A 21103-nucleotide genomic window follows, 5' to 3' on the forward strand; every position below is an offset into this window, starting at 1 on the left:
ATCGCCGCTCGGCCGCCCCCGCGCCCCCGGTCCGGCCGCCCGCCCGCCCCGGCTCGGCCGCCGGTTCGGCTGCCGGCTCGGCCGGCCCAGCCCCCCCCCCCCCCCCCCCCCCCCCGCCCGCCGGTTCGACCGCCCCTGCCCAGCCGCCCCTGCGCGCCCAGCTCGGCCGCCCCCTGCCCTAGCTCGACCCCCCCCCCCCCCGCCCGCCAGCTCGGCCGCCCGCCACCGGCTTGGCCGCCCCCGCCCCTGCCCCTGGCCGGTTCAACCGCCCCCTGGCCGGTTCAACCGCCCCTTTTTTTTATTTATTTTATTTTCTTTTCTTTTCTTTTATTATTGTTATTTATTTTATTCTGGGCAAGCTAATCATCGTTCATGTTAATGAAATAGGAAACTTAATTTAGAATTCCGTTACGTTAGTCAATTCATATAGTCAATTGTTCATTTCGCTTAAGGTTGATCAACTAAAAAGGGGCTAGGTTTCCGTTAGTGCATATAACTAATTCTTTTGTTAGAACCAATTGGAACTAGAGCGCATAATTTAACTAATCATTAGTGCATAAGCTTTAACCCCTGCGAGACCTTTCCCCGTTTCTTTCTAACCTTAACGAATGCGATATCGAATGTCATACTTTATGCATATTTACTTTATTTGTCCCCTTGTGTGGTGTACTGTTTGTTTCCTAATTTGAATGGATGGATGTATGTATGCTTGCAATCGCATAGAGAACGATCCGGTCGAAGAGCCTGAGGAACTCGCAGGAGAAGCCCCTGAGCAGCAGTCAGTTGGTGGAGGCAAGTGTCCTTTGACCTATCTCTGTCCTATTCATTATTTAATTCACCTCCCGCTTTACACATTTATACTTAAGGATTGACTAGCTTTTGTTATCCATGTCCTTGATTACCTACTTGGGTTGGATTATTATTGTTTAGCTTTATGCTATTGCTCAAACTCTAATCAATGAACATGATGAGATTATCTATGATACGTTGTTTTCCCTTCTCTTATTATGATGTTGTACTTGTGGTCTTCAAGGGGGCTCGAGCGGTTTCTCGAGTGCCTCTCCGTAAGGACCTGTTCTATGGATGACCGCCCGGGAAAACAGTGCAACCATGAGGGTGGAATGGGATGCCCTTAGCTGAATAATTAGAGGATCCGGGGTGTAGATCACTTAGCCGTCGTGCCGTCAATGGGGCTCGGTGTATGCGGCTTGCTCTGCCAAGTTTGGGTTCGCCCCTTGGGGAGGAGTGCGGTGCATTTAGGAAACCTAACGGGTGGCTACAGCCCTGGGGAATCTTTGTAAAGGCTACGTAGTGATGCCCTGCTGGGTCACCTTGGTAGTGATCAATGGAGAGTCATGATCTCCGGGCAGAAAGGGAATCACGGCTTGTGGGTAAAGTGCACAACCTCTGCAGAGTGTTTGAAAACTGATATATCAACCGTGCTCGCGGTTATGAGCGGCCAAGGGAGCTCCAGTGATTAGTGGTACTTGATCAGAGACACTTTGGTTTACAGGTGGCAATGAGACTGATGGTTTTGGTTATGTCTATGGTGCTGGTAAGTGGTATTCTTTCCGTTTGGAAAGGGTACATCGGGCTAATAACTTGGGTTAATGTTAAAACCTGGCTTTCTACTAGTAAATAATAATCTGACCAACTAAAAGCAACTGCTTGACTCATCCCCACATAAAGCTAGTCCACTACAGCCAAACAGGATACTTGCTGAGTATGTTGATGTGTACTCACTCTTGCTCTACACACCAAACCCTCATCCCCAGGTTGTCAGCATTGCAACCACTGCTCAGGCGAAGATGAAGCTGTGGAAGGAGACTTCCAGGAGTTCCAAGACTACGACGAGTTCTAGGCGTGGGTTAGCGGCAACCCCCAGTCGGCTGCCTGTGAAGGCCGCGGTTATCTACGTTTCGTTTTCGCACTTTGATTTATTGTAAGAACTATATGGACGTCTCAGACGTATGATGTAATCGACTATTATTTCCCTTTTAATACCATTTTGAGCACTGTGTGATGATGTCCATGTTATGTAACTGCTGTGTACGTGAATAACTGATCCTGGCACGTACATGGTTCGCATTCGGTTTGCCTTCTAAAACCGGGTGTGACAGGTGACCTACTCTTAGGAACAAAAACAAAACTATTTTTGTAGGTATATATGTGCTTCAATGTTTGTTCTTATGATACTTGTATGATTTGGATCTTTATTGAGTGTGATGGGTTGTGGAGTAATGTCCACAATTACATCTACATATATATAATGCTTATAAAACTAACTAGACAAACTAGATTATCCCTCATTAAAATATCTAGCCTAACAATATGTATCTCATCTTAAAAGATTCTACCCTACACTAATAGATCCATATTATCTTAAAAATATTCTCTTATCTTAATAGATTCATCTTATCTTGAAGGATTCATCTTATCCTAACCACTTTACTTATCTCATCTTAATAGATCTAACTGTCCTCAAAAGATTCTACCTTATCCTTATGGATTCATCTTGCCCTAATTAGCTTATTGATCCCACTCTAGAATAACAACCATGATCTAATCTAAAATTGAGTTACTTAAATAAGTTAGATAATGTTGGCAACAAAAATTAGGCCTTAATTCTATAAACATATCTTACCCTAAATTAATACCTTGGACTAACTCGTCCGTAAACAACAACCTAACCTACATCATAGGTTGCCTAACCCATTTGTTCAAAAAGCAAAGTAAAACTCTGCTCAAACCTACCTACCTCGTGTACCCCGGCTATCCTAACTATATGTACTTAACTCAGATAGCAACTCCAAGAAGAAATGTCAAAGAAGACCAACATGTCAAAAAAAGGATAAGCATCAACTCAAGTCTTCAAAGATCAAGTTGAATCGTCAGCGGAATCAAGATCCACAGTTCCGGATGAAGTCTTTCCTTATTATACTCTTCCTTGCCACAACATATACTTGCCATAACCGTACCTCATCTGACATAATAAATGGCTAGACATATATATATCCATATTTTCCAAATCATCTACTAATGTGTATAAAAAAACTTCAAACAAAACTTTTGATTCCTAAACCAAATGAGAAACTAAATTTCAAACCAGACTCGTTGCATCCCTTTTTCTTACAAATCTCGAGGACGAGATTTCTGTTAAGGGGGGTAGGATTTGTAAACCCTAAAATACATTTTGAGAAAATAGGAAGTAACTTTGTTCTCTTTGAGGAGTAATAAGGGTATTGAATCTAGTGTATGATTTATCCTTCCAAATGATTAAACAAATAAAAAAATATATTAGGGTTTAATGACTCAGATTTAAATTTAACTTATAAAATTTAGATTATGATTTCAAATCTCAGAAAAATAAATAATAGGGAGTTTTCCTATTTAATTTAACAAATGTTTCTTTCACTAAAATTACATTTAGAAACATTTATTTGAAGGGAATAAATAATAAGCAAATAAAGAATGAAAGAAATATTTTTGCATTTATGCTGAAGTTCTTGAGTTATGTATTTGATTTTGAGTCACACTTTTGAAAACAAATGAGAATTTAAAATCTAATTTGGAAAAACTTGAAAATGGAAAACATAAATAGAAATTAGAAAAAGAATAAGAAACTAGAAGAAAAGAAAAAGAAGGGACCTCTCCCTGCGTTTGGGCCAAAACTCCTTCCCTCAGCCCACTCTTCTTCCCCTCGGTCCGGGCCCAGAAATCCCGTGCGGCCCACTTGTCTTCAGCCGCACTCGCCACTTACGTGTGGGGCCGATCTCTCAGCCTCCCTGCTCGCACGCCTACAGCCCCAGTCACGCACGCATCTGGTCTGTCGTCGTTGCCTTGTGGGTCCCGTATGACAGGTTTCCCTTCATCCCTATCCAAGCGCGACGAGAACAACAGAGGCGCGCTTAATGCACGGAATCCGGCGCCAGAATCACGAAGCACGGGGAAATCTCGGAGTTGTTGCGACTACTTGGACCCTCCCCACTGTGTATAAATACCGACGCGCATCCTCGCTCTCTCGTCGTGTCGAACCAGCGCCAACAGTGAGCTCGCGAAAGGGAGAGAGCGCCACCGAGAGGAAAGTGCAAGGAGGATTCTGCCACTGCAGCCAGATCCCGTCTGCGCCGTCACTCAGACCTTCGGCATGGTCGTGCGGGTTGTCCTGGTGGGCGGCATCGTGAGTGCATGAGAGGGAGAAGGGTGCTTGGTCGCCGGAACCGTGTGGGCGAACAAGCCGTCGTGGAGGAGAGAGATGCAAGAAGAGAGAAAATAGAGCAGGGCTTCGGCTACGCGATTGCTGGTAAGGGCACCTCTAGTGAACTCATATCTTCTTCCACTTCGCGTAACACCTTTCGGATTTAGGGATGAATGCCTGTTGGGCGGGATGGCTGTTCACCGGCGTGTTTGCCGCCGGTCAGGCCAGGACTCCGTCGTGCCTAGCGTTAGGTAGAAGAAGGGCGCTCAGCCGTCGATCGGATACTTAACGACCAAGATTCTGAGAAACGTACCGCTTTGATGGGGTGGGATCCAGACCGTAGATCTCGCGGTTGGCGGTTGTGATTATAAACGTTATACCCTTCGTGTGCGGACCGTCGATCCTGGATCGTTCGGTCGTGCGGCTGGCAGCGTTGTTTAAAATCTCCACCATCGATCGCCCATCTCACGATCACCAGTGAGTACCGGTTCGCAAGGGTACTCGATCTAATCTGGGTCGTGCGAGTTTGATCGGACGGTTCAGGATGCTTAGTACCCCTTCGCCGTGCACTTCTTTCAAAAGAGTCCCTGCACTTTTGTTAAACCAACCCGCCATCCTCCCAAGTCAAAACCAATTTACAGCCGAGCCCTGGATCTTTATAAACTAGCCACTGCGCTCTGTAGAATTTGTACCAGCTGTCCTTAGCCCTTGTTTTAAGTAAATAGAATTTTAGAAGGTGATTTATAATATAGAATAATCTTAGAAAATTCATAACTTTCTCATTTTAACTCCAAATTGATTCATTCCAGTGGAATTAATTTTGTTTAAATATTGTTTATTACCTAGTACCTTTGTCTAACCATGAAACTTGATTTAAAATTATTCACATGAAGAACCCTATTCTAAGCGTTAAATGATTTCAGAAATTCATAACTTAATAATCGTAGCTCCGAATTTAGTGGTTCTTGTTTCTACGATCTTGTAGCAATGCGTAGGTTAATATCACGCAGTATTCTTATGTTTGGTGTGATGTTAATTTGGCCTATACCATGTTTGTCTGTATTGCTACGTTTAGCAGTGAGGACACGTGTCACTTGAAGATCATCCTGGTACCTGGAATCTCAAGTCCCAGGCAAGTTGTGCCCTTGATCACTTCTTTTTACCTACTCATGTTCTGATTAATCATAATGATCTGCATAGGTTAATTTTGATGGGACCCAATAGGTTACCCTAGTTTGACTATCTTTATGCCTTGTTTACCACTGAACTTTCTGGGTAGTACTTGCTAGTGCTATATGTGGATTTGGGCATTGAGATACATATTATTCATACTTTTGTTATCAGTTGTTATTTACTGTTCATGATAAGATCATTATGTTAATTGGAACATGGAGCGACCACCCGGGAAAACAGTGCTACCACAAGGGTTTATGGACGCCCTTGGCTGATTAATTAGGAAAGCTAGTGGAGGACTACCTTACCCGAAAGGGGCAAGGGCAGTAGGGGAGTGGTCAGTGTAGGGAGGTCCTTGGTTGATTTTGCTGCGATGGCGGTCAGGCAAGGGATCCCTGCATTGGAGCTTCCTATAAACTGTAGCGGGTTTTCTGAAGCTAGTGGAACTTTGTAAAGGCCTCGTAGTGTTACCCTGCCTCGCCTCCTCGGTAGAGGCGTATGGGAAGTCGCGATCCATTGGCAGATGGGTAACATGACTTGTGGGTAAATATGCGCAACCTCTGCAGAGTGTAAAACTGATATACTAGCCATGCTCACGGTCATGAGCAGCTTGGACCCTCACATGATTAATTTATGGAACTAAATTCAAATTGTCATATGCATTGCATCGCAGGTGATGTTGTTACTCCTTTTGTTCTACTACTTAATTGGGTTGGTATTTACTTATACTTAGTAATTGCTAATAAAATTTTGACCAACTTTAAAAGCAATGCTCAGCTCTAACCATCCTCTTTGGTAAGCCTTACACTTCATGTGAGCTCCCACCTTTGGCGAGTTCATGCACATTATTCCCCACAACTTGTTGAGCGATGAACATATGTGAGCTCACTCTTGCTGTCTCACACCCCCCATAGGTCAAGAACAGGTACCACAGGATGAGGCGCTTGGAGGATGCTGTGATGTGTTCGTGAGAGATCTAGGTCGTCGTCTCCCAGTCAACTTTGGGTTGCTGGACCGTTGTCTCCTTATAATGTAATTACTTATTTATTTTGTATAGAACTCCTATTGTATAGTAAAGATGTGACATTCGATCCTGTGCCATGATTCATCATATGTGTGAGACTTGGTCCCAGCACACCTGGTGATTATGTTCGCGCCCGGGTCTTAGTGCCCCTGAAATCCGGGTGTGACAGTATTGTCTGTAGGGCCTGAGCGGGTAGGTGTGTCTGTCTTGTGTAGAATTGACACCCTTGGCAAAAGCGTACAATCCTAGTGGCGTCAGCCACCGCAGTCAGCCAGTAGAAACCTTGTCGGAAAGCGTTTCCCACAAGGGCTCGAGGTGTTGTGTGGTGACCGCAAGCCCCCGAGTGTATCTCTTGCAACAGCTCTTGTCCTTCGGCGACAGATATGCATCGTTGGAGAATGCCCGAGGGGCTGTGGTGGTAGAGCTCCTTTTCATCCCCCAGTAAGACGAACGACTTGGCGCGTCGCGCCAGTCGCCGAGCTTCGGCCTTGTCGAGGGGTAGCTCTCCTCGGTGGAGATATTGCAAGTATGGGGTCTGCCAGTTTCGGTTTGGCACGACCCCATTCCGCTCTCCCTCGATGCTGGGCCGAGGCCTCCTCGGGCTCGGGCGTGTCGTCGATCTTGACGAAGGGTTGATGTATGTCTCTGGAGAAGACGTCTGGGGGAACCGTTGTCCGCCCCGAGGCTATTTTCGCTAGCTCGTCCACAGTCTCGTTGTACCGTCGAGCGATGTGGTTGAGCTCCAGCCCGTAGAACTTGTCTTCCAGGTGCCGAACTTCGTCGCAGTAGGCCTCCATCTTCGGGTCGCGGCAGTGGGAGTTCTTCATGACTTGGTCGATGACAAGCTGCGAGTCGCCACGAGTGTCAAGGCGCCGAACCCCTAGCTCTACGGCGATGCAGCCCGTTAACCAAAGCCTCGTACTCGACCACGTTGTTTGATACCGGAAAATGGAGGCGCAGCACGTAGCGCACATGTTTCCCGAGGGGTGAGATGAAGAGCAGGCCTGCGCCGGCTCCTGTTTTCATCAGCGACCCATCGAAGTACATGGTCCAAAGCTCGGGTTGGATCGGAGCTATAGGCAATTGGGTGTTGACCCATTCAGCCACGAAGTCTGAAAGGGAAATGTGCCCTTGGGCCATTTCTAAGTATTTTGGTGATTAAGTGACCAACACAAGTGGTTATGTGTTAAACTATGCCAAATGGTGGACAAAGTGCAAATCAATACAAAGGTATGATTCTAGACTTAGTACATTGGTTTTTGTGTACTAACATATTTGTCTAAGTGCTAGAATCAGAGAAAAGACAAATGGAAAAGACTTGGCTCAAGCAGCCAAGACTCTGCTCAGTCTGGGTGCACCGGACAGTGTCCGGTGCGCCAGGCTGGCTCTGGTGAAAAGGCCGCTCTCGGGAATTGAACGGCGGCGTACGGCTATAAATCACCGGACTATCCGTTGGTGCACCGGACTGTCCGGTGAGCCAACGGTCGGCCGAGCCAACGGTCGGCCGCGCAATCCACGCGTGACGCGTGGCCGGGCCAACGGTCTGATGGGGGCACCGGACTGTCCGGTGCGCCAACGGCTCCAAATCTTCAAAGGTTGGCTGCGCCAGAATAGGAAAGAGATCTGCACCGGACAGTGTCCGGTGGTGCATCGGACTGTCCGGTGCACCAGTCGACAGAAGGCAAGATTTGCCTTCCTGGATTGCTCTCAACGGCTCCTAGCTGCCTTGGGGCTATAAAAGGGACCCCTAGGCGCATGGAGGAGAACACCAAGCACACTCTAAGCATTCTTGATCATTCACACTCTGTCTTTGCGCACTCAATTGACATTCTTAGTGATTTGAGCTCCGTGTTAGTGGTGAACCTTGTGTTATTCATTTGAGCTCAAGTCTTGGCTGTGTGTGTGCGTATTGCTGTGGATTTGTGTGTGTTGCTCTTCCCACTCTTACATCTGTGCTTCTTTGTGATCATTTCATTGTAAGGGCCAGAGGCTCCAAGTTGTGGAGATTCCTCACAAACGGGAAAGAGTAAAGGAAAAAGAACACTGTGGTATTCAAGTTGATCATTGGATCACTTGAAAGGAGTTGAGTGCAACTCTCGTCCATTGGGACGCCACAACATGGACTAGGCAAGTGTTGTACTTGGCCGTACCACGGGATAAATCTCTGTGTCTCTTGTGCTTGTTCTCACTGTGTCAATTGTGGTTCACAAGAGCTCTCCTTAGCCACTTGAATTCATTATGCTAACACTTAATCAAGTTTGTGGCTTTAAGTTTCAAGTTTTTACAGGATCACCTATTCACCCCCCTCTAGGTGCTCTCAAAGTCCACCATGACTTGGGATTTTATGGCCTTCCGAGGAGCGAACGAGATTGTCTCGCCCATGAGTTCCACCGCCCACTTTGCTATCCTACCCGAGGCCTCTCGGCACTGGATGATCTCCCCCAGGGGGAAGGATGACACCACAGTCACCGGATGAGACTCGAAGTAGTGTCGCAGTTTTCGCCGCGTCAGAATTACTGCGTATAGTAGCTTCTGGATTTGTGGGTAGCGGATCTTGGTCCCGGATAGCACCTCACTGATGAAGTAGACCGGCCTCTGGACGAGCAGTGCATGCCCTTCTTGTCTTCTCTCGACTACGATCGCGGCGCTGACCACCTGAGTGGTTGCGACTACGTAGATCAAGAGGGCTTCTCCCGCAGCGGGGGGCACCAAGATGGGCGCGTTTGTAAGGAGCGCCTTTAAGTTTCCGAGGGCTTCCTCGGCCTTGGGGGTCCAAGTGAAGTGCTCGGCCTTCCTTAAGAGGCGGTACAAGGGCAGGCCTTTTTCGCCGAGGCGTGAGATGAAGCGGCTCAGAGCCGCAAGGCATCCCATGACCCTTTGTACTCCTTTCAAATCTTTGATAGGCCCCATGTTGGTGATGGCCGCGATTTTCTCCGGGTTGGCCTCGATGCCCCGCTCGGAGACGATGAACCCCAGGAGCATGCCTCGGGGGACTCCGAAGACACACTTCTCGGGATTGAGTTTCACGCCTTTCGCTCTCAGACACTTGAATGTCGTTTCAAGGTCGGATAGGAGGTCAGAGGCTTTCCTTGTCTTGACAACGATGTCATCGACGTAAGCCTCGACCGTTCGGCCGATGTGCTCTCCGAACACGTGGTTCATGCACCTTTGGTATGTTGCACCTGCATTCCTCAAGCCAAATGGCATAGTAGTATAATAGTACATGCCAAAAGGTGTGATGAAAGAAGTCGCGAGCTGGTCGGACTCTTTCATCTTGATTTGGTGATAACCTGAATAGGCGTCGAGGAATGACAGGATGTCGCACCCAGCAGTGGAGTCCACAATTTGATCGATGCGAGGCAGAGGGTAGGGAACCTCTTTGATGAACCCTACAACCATCAACTTGTGGATCTCCTCGCCTATGGCTCTGTGCTTTTCTTCGTCGAAACGACGTAGAGGCTGCTTCACGGGTCGGGCACCGGCTCGGATATCCAGTGAGTGCTCGGTGACATCCCTCGGTATGTCGGGCATGTCTGAGGGACTCCACGCAAAAACTTTGGTGTTTGCGCGGAGAAAGTCGACGAGCACTGCTTCCTATTTGGGGTTGAGCTCGGAGCCGATCCGGACTTGCTTGCAGGCGTCGTTGCTGGGGTCGAGGGCGACAGACTTAATAGCCTCAGCCGGTTCGAAGTTACCGGCGTGGCGCTTCGCATCAGGCACCTCCTTGGAGAGGCACTCCAGGTCGGCGATGAGGGCCTCGGACTCGGCGAGGGCCTCAGCGTACTCCACGCACTCCACGTCGCATTCGTACGCGTGTAGGTACATGAATCCGACGGAGATGACCCCGTTGGGGCCTGGCATCTTGAGCTTGAGGTACGTGTAGTTGGGGATGGCCATGAACTTGGCGTAGCACGGTCTCCCCAGCACCGCGTGGTAGGTCCCTCGAAACCCGACCACCTCGAACGTGAGGGTTTCCCTGTGGAAGTTAGAGGGAGTTCCGAAGCAGACGGGCAAATCGAGTTGCCCAAGGGGCAGGACGCGCTTTCCGGGGATGATCCCGTGAAAGGGCGTCGCACCGGCCCAGATCGTGGATAGGTCGATCTCCAAGAGCCCGAGGGTCTCGGCGTAGATGATGTTGAGGCTGCTGCCTCCGTCCATGAGGACCTTGGTGAGCCTGGTGTTGCCGATGACAGGATCGACAATGAGCGGGTACCTTCCTGGGCTCGGCACGCAGTCGGGGTGGTCGCCCTGGTCGAAGGTGATGGGCTTGTTGGACCAGTCTAGGTAGACTGGCGCCGCCATAATCACCGAGCAGACCTCCCGACGCTCCTGCTTGCGGTGCCGAGCCGAGGCATTCGCCATTCGCCCACCGTAGATCATGAAGCAGCCGTGGACCTCGGGGAACTCCTCTTCCTTATCGCCCTCTTTCTTGTTGTCGTCTCGGCCTTTGCCATCTCCCGCCGGGGGGGCGACCTTAAGGAAGTAGCGCCGGAGCATGACGCACTCCTCAAGGGTGTGCTTGACGGGACCTGGTGATAGGGGCACGACTCCTTGAGCATCTTGTCGAACAGGTTGGCCTCTCTGGGAGGGTTCCGAGGGTTGCTGTGCTCGGCAGCAGCGACAAGATCTGCGTCAGCGGCATCGCGCTTTGCTTGCGCCTTCTTCTTGGCCTTCTTCTTCGTGCCACGCTGGGCGGACGCCTCAGGGACGTCTTCCTGCTGCCGTCCCTGAGGCTGCTTGTCCTTCCGGAAGATGGCTTCGACCGCCTCCTGGCTAGAGGCAAACTTGGTGGCGATGTCCATCAACTCGCTCACCTTGGTGGGAGTCTTGCGCCCCAGTTTGCTCACCAGGTCTCGGCAGGTGGTGTCGGCGAGGAACGCCCCGATGACATTCGAGTCGGTGATGTTGGGCAGCTCGGTGCACTGCTTTGAAAACCGTCGGATGTACTCTCGTAGGGATTCCTCTAGCTACTGGCGGCAGCTTCGGAGATCCCACGAGTTCCCAGGGCGCACGTACGTGACCTGGAAATTTCCAGCGAAGGCCTTGACCAGGTCGTCCCAGTTGGAGATCTGCGCGGGAGGCAGATGCTCTAGCCAGGCCCGGGCAGCGTCGGAGAGGAACAGGGGGAGGTTGCGGGTGATGAGGTTGTCATCGTTCGTCGCTCCCAGCTGGCATGCCAGCCGGTAGTCCGCAAGCCACAACTCCGGCCTCGTCTCCCCCGAGTACTTGGTGATGGTAGTCGGGGCCCAGAACCGGGTCGGGAACGGCGCCCGTCGTATGGCCCGGCTGAAGGCTCGCGGACCTGGTGGTTCGGGTGAGGGACTCTGATCCTCCTCGCTGTCGTAGCGTCCTCCGCACCTTGGGTGGTAGCCTCGGCACACCCTCTCGTCGAGGCGGGCTCGACGGTTGCGATGGTGTGGCTCGTTGCCGAGGCGACCCGGGGCTGCAGGCGTCCCGTCCCGCGTGCGCCCGGTGTGGACCGAGGCCTCCCTAATGAGTCGGGAAGTCGTTGCACGATGCTCCGGGGGGCACCCTTGCCTTCGGGAGGCAGAGCTTTCGGCCCGTCGGACCGCAGCATCCTCTAGGAGATTCTTGAGTTCTCCTTGGATACGCCGCCCCTCGGTGGTGGATGGCTCCGGCATTGCTCGGAGTAATATTGCCGCTGCAGCTAGATTCTGGCCGACCCCGCTGGAGGCCAGGGGCAGCCTTGCCCTGGCATCGTCAACAATACGGTGTTGGACATCCTGGGCCCGATGACACGCTTCTCCGGCGAGTGCTCGGCCTGCCCACTCTTGCTCGATGTTTTGCCGGAGCTGCATAAGTTGCCCTTCTTCCTCGTCGACCTTGGCCTGCATCTCGCGGATTTGCTCGAGCTGTGTGTCCTGACCCCCCCGTAGGGACTGGGACCACAGCTAGCTCCCATAGGATGTCAACGCGAGGCGCAGGCCCAGGGGGAACGTCATCCTCCAGCATACCGAGGTGGTTGCCTTTGTCGTGACCCCCTAGATCGACGTGGAAACATTCGCGACTTGGGCCACAACCCTCGTTGTTAAGGCTGTGGCCATCATCGGAGCAATCGGAGAGGCAGTAGTCACATGCGGTCATGAAGTCTCGCATGGCACTGCGATTACTGAGCCCGGAGAAATCCCAACCGGAGTCAGGACCGTCCTCTTCCTCGGAACCCGGGGGCCCGTAGGTCAAGACGGTCGTCAGTCGGTCCCAAGATGACCACATATGGTACCTCGAAAGGTTAGGGTATGCCTTTACGAAAGCGCTCACCAAAGCGGGGTCGCTTGGTGGATCGAAGCTGAATCTAAAAGGCACAGGGTGGAAAACGGACGGTACCTCTTGGTCGATGGACGGTGAGGAAGTCGTGTCGGGGACGGACTGCACTGTCATCTCAGGTACAAGGCTAACGCCCAGCAAGTCCTTCGCGAGAGTGCTGGCGTCATCAGTCCGCTTGGGGTTGGCACATTGCGGGGAAACGACATCTGTCGTTGTCTCAGGTGCGAGGACAACGCCCGACACGTCCCTCGCTGGGGTGCCGGCGTCGTCGACTCGCTCGACAGCCGACGAGGCGCCGCCTCCTGCATGGCCACGGTTGCCCCGTCTCCTCCTTCTACGGCGAGGAGGGTGGCAAGGCAAACCCGGATGCTGCTCTTCCGCCATGGGGGAAGACGTCGTCGAGTTCGCCGCCGCCGGGCGAGCTGACGACCGTCGTTGTTGCTGTCGCGCTGCGGGGGGAAGAGTACCATGTCGTAGCTGTCGTCTAGGGACATGAACTCGAGACTCCCGAAGCAGAGCACCGTCCCGGGCTGAAGAGGTTGCTGAAGACTACCCATCTGGAACTCAACGGGAAGTTGTTCGTTAACACGCAGCAGGCCCCTACCTGGCGCGCCAACTGTCGGCGTTTTGGACCCGGGGGGTCCGCAAGCCAACCAATAAATTTGTCGCTGTGTGCCCCTGCCCAGATGGGTTGGCGCGAGATGGAACACAAGGGGAAAACGCGGCTCGTATTATCTCGCTCCAGGGGGGTGTGCTCGTAGTAGGGGTTACAAGCGTTCGCGAGAGAGAGAGAGAGTGAGCCTGTTCGTTTGCTCGTCCCTCCACGCGACCCCCTTCCAACCCTCCCGTAGGAAGGGCCTAAACCTCCCTTTTATAGATGCAAGGAGAGGGTCCAGGTGTACAATGGGGGGTGTAGCTTATGCGCTAACGTGTCTGGCAGAGAGGTGCCTGAGCCCTGTGTACATGTCAACATGGCTATCGGAGAGGTGCTAGAGCCCTACGTATGCGATAACGTGGCCGTCGGAGAAGTGCCTGAGCCCTGTAGAAGCGCAGTTGACGGTGCTGCTGGGATCCTGCTGACGTCTCCTTGCTTCCGTAGGGGGCCGAGAACCACCGTCGTCATGGACGCACGCGGGGAGCCATCATTGCCTGTTACCGGGACGAGCCAGATGGGACGCCGGTCTTGTTCCCTTGTAGCTTGAGCTAGCTAGGGGTAGGGTAATGATGTATCCTCTATGGCGCGGTCGGTCCGAGCCCAAGGTCGGGCGAGGCGGAGACTTCTCCTGAGGCCGAGGCCGGGATCGGGCGAGGACGTGATTCCTCCCGAGGCCGAGGCTGAGGCTGAGTCTTGGGGTCGGGCGAGGCGGAGACCTCCTCCCGAGGCTGAGGCCCAAGGTTGGGCGAGGCAGAGCTTCCTGTCGCGCCCGAGGCTGAACTTGCTGTTGTCAGCCTTGCCCGGGTGGCTGGCACAGCAGTCGGAGCGGGGTGAGCGGCGCTGTTTTCCTGTCAGATCGGTCAGTGGAAGGGCGAAGTGACTGCGGTCACTTCGACCTTGCCGACTGAGGCGCGTGTGTCAGGATAAGGTGTCAGGCGATCCTCGCATTGAATGCGCCTGCAATACAGTCGGTTGGTGAGGCGATTTGGCCAAGGTTGCTTCTCGACGAAGCCTGCCCGAGCTGGGCCTCGGGCGAGTCGAGGGTGCGCCCGCTGCCTGAGGAGACCCTCGGGCGAGGCGTGAATTCGTCCGGGACTATTGTTCCCGCCCAAGGCCGGGGTCGGGCGAGGTGAGATTGCGTCCCTTGGTTGGCGAGGTCTTGACCTGAACCGAGCCCATCAGTTTTTGCAGTTGTGCTGAGGGTGGTTACCAGCCATGATTAGGAGTGTTGGGGGTACCCCTAATTATGGTACCCGACAAAACATACATTACACATTTCTATAAGAAGCTCTGTGGAGAACCTAAGATATCTCATTTCTCCATAAATAAGGAATGTACCAAATGTGGGGGATAGATATCCCATAGGTCCTCGTGACATGGATTTTGTGCATGGGACATTGAAGGGCCTAAGCAGTGTAGACAACTGATTTCACGACAAACCAACCATCCCATGCCCAAAATACGGTGAGAAGACATGGAGATCAAGATAGAGCGGTGGTTGTTTCAATTAATGAAGGCATGAGGAATCATGCGTAACTCAATAACACGTCGCTGTAGGAATCAGTGTCAAAACGTCCAACGTCGTCGTATTGTCGGTGAATGGGACTTGAGTCAACTGGTATCGTGCGATAAAGAATCTGAGGCTGCCGAAACCCCATACCAGCGAGAGCTTTGCCAATAGAGGAATAGGTGATAGAGGAACCTATGTGTCACTTAGGAGCGACAGCAAGGCGAGCATGGTCGCGGACACCCAAACGGTCCACTACCCACCCCACGTAACTTGGTGTCGAACTTCGTTAGGGCCATGCAGACCCTGAGTCAAGCCGGTGATGTACTCACTCAAATCTGTTCTGCGCCTGCGCGGACCGTCCGGCCTATAGGCACGGACTGTCCGGACCGCAGACCATCCGGCCCTAGGGCCGGACCGTCCGTGCACTCAAAATGGTGCTCAACATATGCCCCCTGCCTTTTGGTGGAGCTGAGCGAACCAAAAGCAACTAACTCGATGTGATCACATCGGTTTTCTTAGGCATCTTGCCACTTACTAGGATGGTACGCAGTGGCCTTGGTCTCGATGGTTGACTCAACGGACGTGATCCCTTTAGCTTTGATCGAACTGTCAGTCCCAACACCGCCGAGCGTCATACTGGTCCTGACCAATTCGTCACCTTGCTTTCCTAATTTTCTAAGTGTTCTGGCGTAGCTCCATAGTCGACCAGGTCTTCTCCTTGCAGGTCGTCTTCCTCTATGGGCGTCGGTACGTCGTCGGAGGTGTCTTGGTGTAGTGCGGATGGTTCGACCTCAAGGGTCGGATGGTCCGCGTCCTGTGCAGATGATCCGGCCTTTATAGCCGGACAGTCTACCATACCTGCAGAGAGATGCACAGTTGTTGTTTTATTTTCTATCTTTGTGGCCGTTTGATTTTTCTCAACGACCTTTGGTCTCCATCTCTTTTGTGGCGGCGGATACTGCGGATGCGTGTCATTGAATATTCTTTCTGCCTCCTTTTCCTGATTCTCCTTTGCTCTGAGGCGCTGTAATTTTCGCTTTTGTGTTCGTGTCAATCCCGATGGGCACCATCAGGGCATGGAGTATTTTGGATCGGTTGTTTTGTTGACAGCTATACCTTCTTTTTTGTTTGTGTTGGCCGATTCATCAAAAATCATCGGCCCTTCGTTACTTTGTTGTACGACGACATCTGTCGTTCCTATTTTAATGATGTCTCCTTTTTTCGCACTGTTGGAGGTTGTAGCTGTATGCCCCCCTGCCGGATTAGTCAGCCTTTGGGGCCGAGTTGTTCGGCAATCTTGTTGGGCCTGTGCTCGTGGACCAGATTGAGGGGCTCTCAATCGGTCTTGTACTGGAGGTGTCAACCTATTGAACACAGATGTTTGGGGTGCCCCCCAAGCGGGGTACTGTGGCATCCCAAATGGGTATGGTGGCATGCCCCACATTTGATTTGGGACATATGGTGGAGGTATGTATATGTATGGATATGGCATAGGTGGATATGGTGGTGGGGGTGTCCATGCAGGTACGTTAGGTCTTGATTGAACATTATGACCTCTCGTCCTTTCCAATTGGTGCGGTGATCCAATCGGCCTAACCTGTCGTCGCACCTGGGTGGGTAAGCGAGGTTGCTTTGGTGGTCGGTCGCTGGGGCCAGTCTTCTTTTTCACATATTTAGACAATAATTGATCAAAGGTCGGGCTGGATTTTACCAACCGACCAGTTGCCTTGAACATGTTAGTTTTCCATGTACCTATTTCTGGTTGTCGTGGTTTGAAGGTACGAGGTCGCCTTGGTTCTTCGGCATTGCCGGACCGTCCGCTGGAACGCTCCGGACCGTCTAGCGATGTCACGGACCGTCCGCGCCTGGGCACCGGACCGTCCGTGATGCGTAGTATGGGTTCTTGCGCATGTCCCCTTGTCCGCACTTGCCCTCCAGTGCCAGAGTTTGTGATGGTCACCTTCAGTGTCTCCCCTTCATCAGGAGTCTTCTCGGCCACCACTTTCCTGCAAGCAATTTTGTTGTTTCCATCGACCTCCCGTGTATTGCCGATGATGACTTCTTTGTCTTTGCCCTTATCGGCTGTGCTGGGCCGAATTAGGACTTTTTTCCATTGAAGTCAATCATATTCATTGGGAAGGGCTCTGTGTCCTCCTGAAATTTCAATCGTCCCTCATTAATGGCCAATTGGATTTGTCGTCGGAACACATTACAATCATTAGTGGCATGGGAAAATGAGTTGTGCCACTTGCAATATGCGCGACGCTTTAGTTCGTCGGCAGGTGGAACGATATAATCAATCTTAATGTTACCATTTTTTAGTAATTCATCGAATATCTTATCACATTTGCCAACATTAAATGTAAACTTAATCTCCTCCTGCCGTTTCTTTTGAACTGTCTGCAAGGAGGAGCAAGCCGAAGATTTGGCCTGCTCAGGACAAACTATTTCGGCAGTGTAAATTCCCTTTGGTTCGCCGTCCGAACTACTTTGACTATGTTCTACTATATGGACATTATGATGAACCGTTTTGACTAGTTCTTTGCTTCGGCTTTCACAAGCCGAAGCTCTCTGATGTAATTGTGCTAGCGTAAAGAACTGGATGCCTTCTAATTTCTCTTTTAAATAATAGCGCAATCCATCAAAGGCTATTCCTGCCAGTTGTTTATCTGTTAAATGAATTTGAAAGCATCAGTTTCTCGTATCCCAGAATCTCCGGTTGTAGTCACTAACCGATTCATCTTTTTCTTGTCGTAGGGCTACTAAGTCTACTAAATCTAGCTCATAATCGCCAGAGAAGAAATGTTCGTGAAATTTTTGTTCTAAATCTCCCCATGACAAAATGGAGTTAGGAGGGAGCGTGGCATACCATGTGAATGCAGTTCATATTAAAGATAATGAAAATAAACGTTTACGGAATGCTTCGGTGTCGGCCAATTCTCCTAACTGTGCTAAGAACTGCTCTATGTGTTCACGCGTGCTCTTTTCTTGATCACTCGAAAACTTTGCGAATTCAGGTATTCTAGTCCCTTGTGGGTATGGGAGCCGGTCAAACTGGCTATCATAAGGTCTCCGATATGACTGTCCCCCCGGGGACTATACTAACTCCGAGCTTATCTCGGAACGCCCCAGCTATTTCCTCCCTTACTATATCGATGGCAGACGGTGGGAGACCACCGGCTCTTTGATCCAATATGGGTGAGTTTGTTTGGATGTTGGTATGTTGTTTTCCTCCCCATTGGTTTGGGTTTTGTAGCGCGTTAATGCATGCCCTATGAGGTTCATAGGACTGGCCATTCCTTTCTGGCCTTTTAGGGGCCGGAAAGTACTCACTCTCATGGGTTTGATAGATTATATTATGGTGCTGGTGCGTCATATGGTGAGATGGGGAGTCTAGCTGGGATGGATACGGAGTTGGATATCCATCATCCTTAAAAAACTCTGTGCCGGACCGCCCGGTTGAATACGCGGACCGTCCGGCCCCTCGCGCGGACTGTCCGGCCATGTGGCCGGACCGTCCGACATTATATTCGGACTGTCTGGCGCCATACGCAGACGGTCCGAATGGGCTATCTAGGGTTTGCATGGCATGTGGCGGCTTGGGTGCAGGTCTCGGTAATTCGCTTCTAAAAATGGGATCGGCCGCCGCTGGCCCGGACGGTCCGCGCCCACGTGCGGACGGTCCAGACATGCGCAGATCGGCAAATTTATCGCCGATGTGCGTGGGAGGCTGTCGTTGCCCAGGGTACATGTCCATCGGCATCCCATAAAGGGGTTGTGACTGGTCGTGACAACCTGTAGCCGATGAATTATGTGTGTATTCCCTCAATTCAACCTCGTGCGAAGGAATATTTGCTCTAGTAGACTTATTAAGTACTCCCTCCGGTGCAGTAAAAGAAGTCATCCTGTGCGTAACCGAGCGTGCACAAAAAGAAGTCATAGCGTGCGTGGGTCTGGGATTTGGACGTTGTTGCCCCTAGTAATTGCACAAAAAAAGATGCACTTAAGAGGAATCGAACTTGAGACCTCCAGTCTGCAGCAACCAATCAAGTCTGATTGTTTTGGTGACATTAATGCACTCATATCCCTATTTAATAGGGGCAAACAAGGAAAACTCTATGATAATTAATCACTCCTTGGTATGCACAATCATGTCCTAAACGACTACCTTTACTGCACTGGAGGGAGTACACGCACTAGCCTTTTATGATCATTTTGTATATCCCCTACGATACGTTGTAACTGTTCTCGCTGTTCGTCTATGTAAGCTTTAAGAGATTGGAGTTCGTTAGTGCTACTTACATCGGGGGTAATCGTAGTAGGTCGGAGCGAAGCTAGATCTGTCGCCCGTTGTCGAACGACTTTGTTGTTCCTGTCCACTTTGAAATCGGCCAGGAACTTCGCCTTTGATTCTTGGATCAGCTGCTCCTGGCGCTCCTCGAACAGGAGCTGTTCTTCAATCGGCAAGGTTTCCCATGTCGGTGTGATGATATTGTTGGTGGAAACTTCAGAGCTATCTTTTGAACCGGCCATTGAGGGCCGATTTGATAGGTCTATATGTGTTGTACCTAGCGGAGTCGCCAAAAAGTATGTTGACGCCTTTTCGGAGCGCCAAATACCCAAGAAGAACCGTGGCGGTGCTCTCTGGTCAGGCGCGGATGGTCCGCGGCCTGGGGCCGGACGGTCCGCAACCTGGCGCAGGGGCTCGGGTCTTCTGCCTGACGACCGGACGGTCCGCGCCCTGCGGGCCAGACGGTCCGCGCGTACGCAGGGGCGGCGGATGTCGCCGGCGGCGGCCTGGATCTCGCTCCCGGGAGGGACCCCGTCGGGGAGAAGAGATCCTAGGGGTTGTCTAGGCTCGGGCCGGCCGACCTAGACTCATCTAATCGGCGTAGAGTCGAAGAGAGGCGAAGAATTTGGGGATCGAGAGGCTAAACCTAAACTAGACTAGAACTACTCCTAGGATAAAATGCGAAATAGAAGTTGTATTGATTCGATTGATGATTATTAATCGACCGTATACCTCTCTATTTATAGAGGAGGGAGGCTGGACCCTTTACAAACTAATTTTCGAGCTTATCCCGAGATTTTCGCCAACAAACATAGCAAGAAACTCGGAACCCTAATCTGTTCTGCGCCTGCGCGGACCGTCCGGCCCATAGGCGCGGACTGTCCGGACCGCGGACCGTCTGGCCCCAGGGCCGGACCGTCAGTGCACTCAAAATGGTGCTCAACAACACTCTACAAAATAAAACTATACGTAATCGGTTGAAAAGTTTGTAATAGGCGAGATATTCTTGAACTATCATATAGAGACAAGAGAGACCGATTTTTTAAGTTTTGAAACCATGGTTGGTTTTGTTAAATAACCCTAGTTAGGGTTATGTGGGCAAATACCTGCTTTGCCCCTGAGGGGTCTCACATCTCTATATAAGGAACTTGTACACCCCCTCATAATACAGAGATCAGAAAGAGGCCAGAGGCCCAACCCTATATCATGTGTCTCGTGTGTTTCCTCTGTCGTGCTTATGGGAATTGAGACGGGTTCTCTACATCTTCTTGCGCCTCTACTGCTGACGGGAGGGAAAGGAGCGGATCTGATGATCCGTGGTAACGTAGTTCTCAACACGTTATCAGCACGCTCTACCTCGACGTTGCTGCGGGATTGGATCTGCATCAACTCTCCGTCAATCCGGCAGGTCCCCGGTCTAGCCGAACTGTCCTACGCGACAGCCTTCGATTCCGTCTCTAGAAATCATGTGGTATGTATTTCTTAGAAAATTGAATCTGTTGCTCCGTGTGCCCGACCGCGCCGCCGGTGGCCAGAGGCGCCTGCGCCGAGGCAGTCGCGCCCGTGCCAGGGCCAGCAGCGCCTGCGTGCCGGGGACGGACGCCTGCGCTAGTGCCTAGCCAACAGTGGCGGACCTAGGATTTTTATATAGGGTGTGCCGCAACAAAATTTTCATGTAAAATTCTATCTAATGTACATATAATTTCATAGTAAATTTGGTAAACAATTTGATATATAGATATAAAGTTTGACACTCAACAAATAAGCATGAAAATTGCATACATTAAACATAAAGATTGCAATAATACTACTTATCTGGCCTGCGCTTCCTCAACGCCATAAAAGTTTTAATTATATCTTCTTCATTTACTTCGAAAAAATATCCCTCTTGATGTATGTAACAAGACAATCATCCAAAAGCATATGCTGCGTTTTCTACTTATCTACCCCAGTTTCTTCTCACCGTA

The sequence above is a fragment of the Zea mays genome, chromosome 2 (assembly GCF_902167145.1).
Source record: "Zea mays cultivar B73 chromosome 2, Zm-B73-REFERENCE-NAM-5.0, whole genome shotgun sequence".
Taxonomy (NCBI): Eukaryota; Viridiplantae; Streptophyta; class Magnoliopsida; order Poales; family Poaceae; genus Zea; species Zea mays.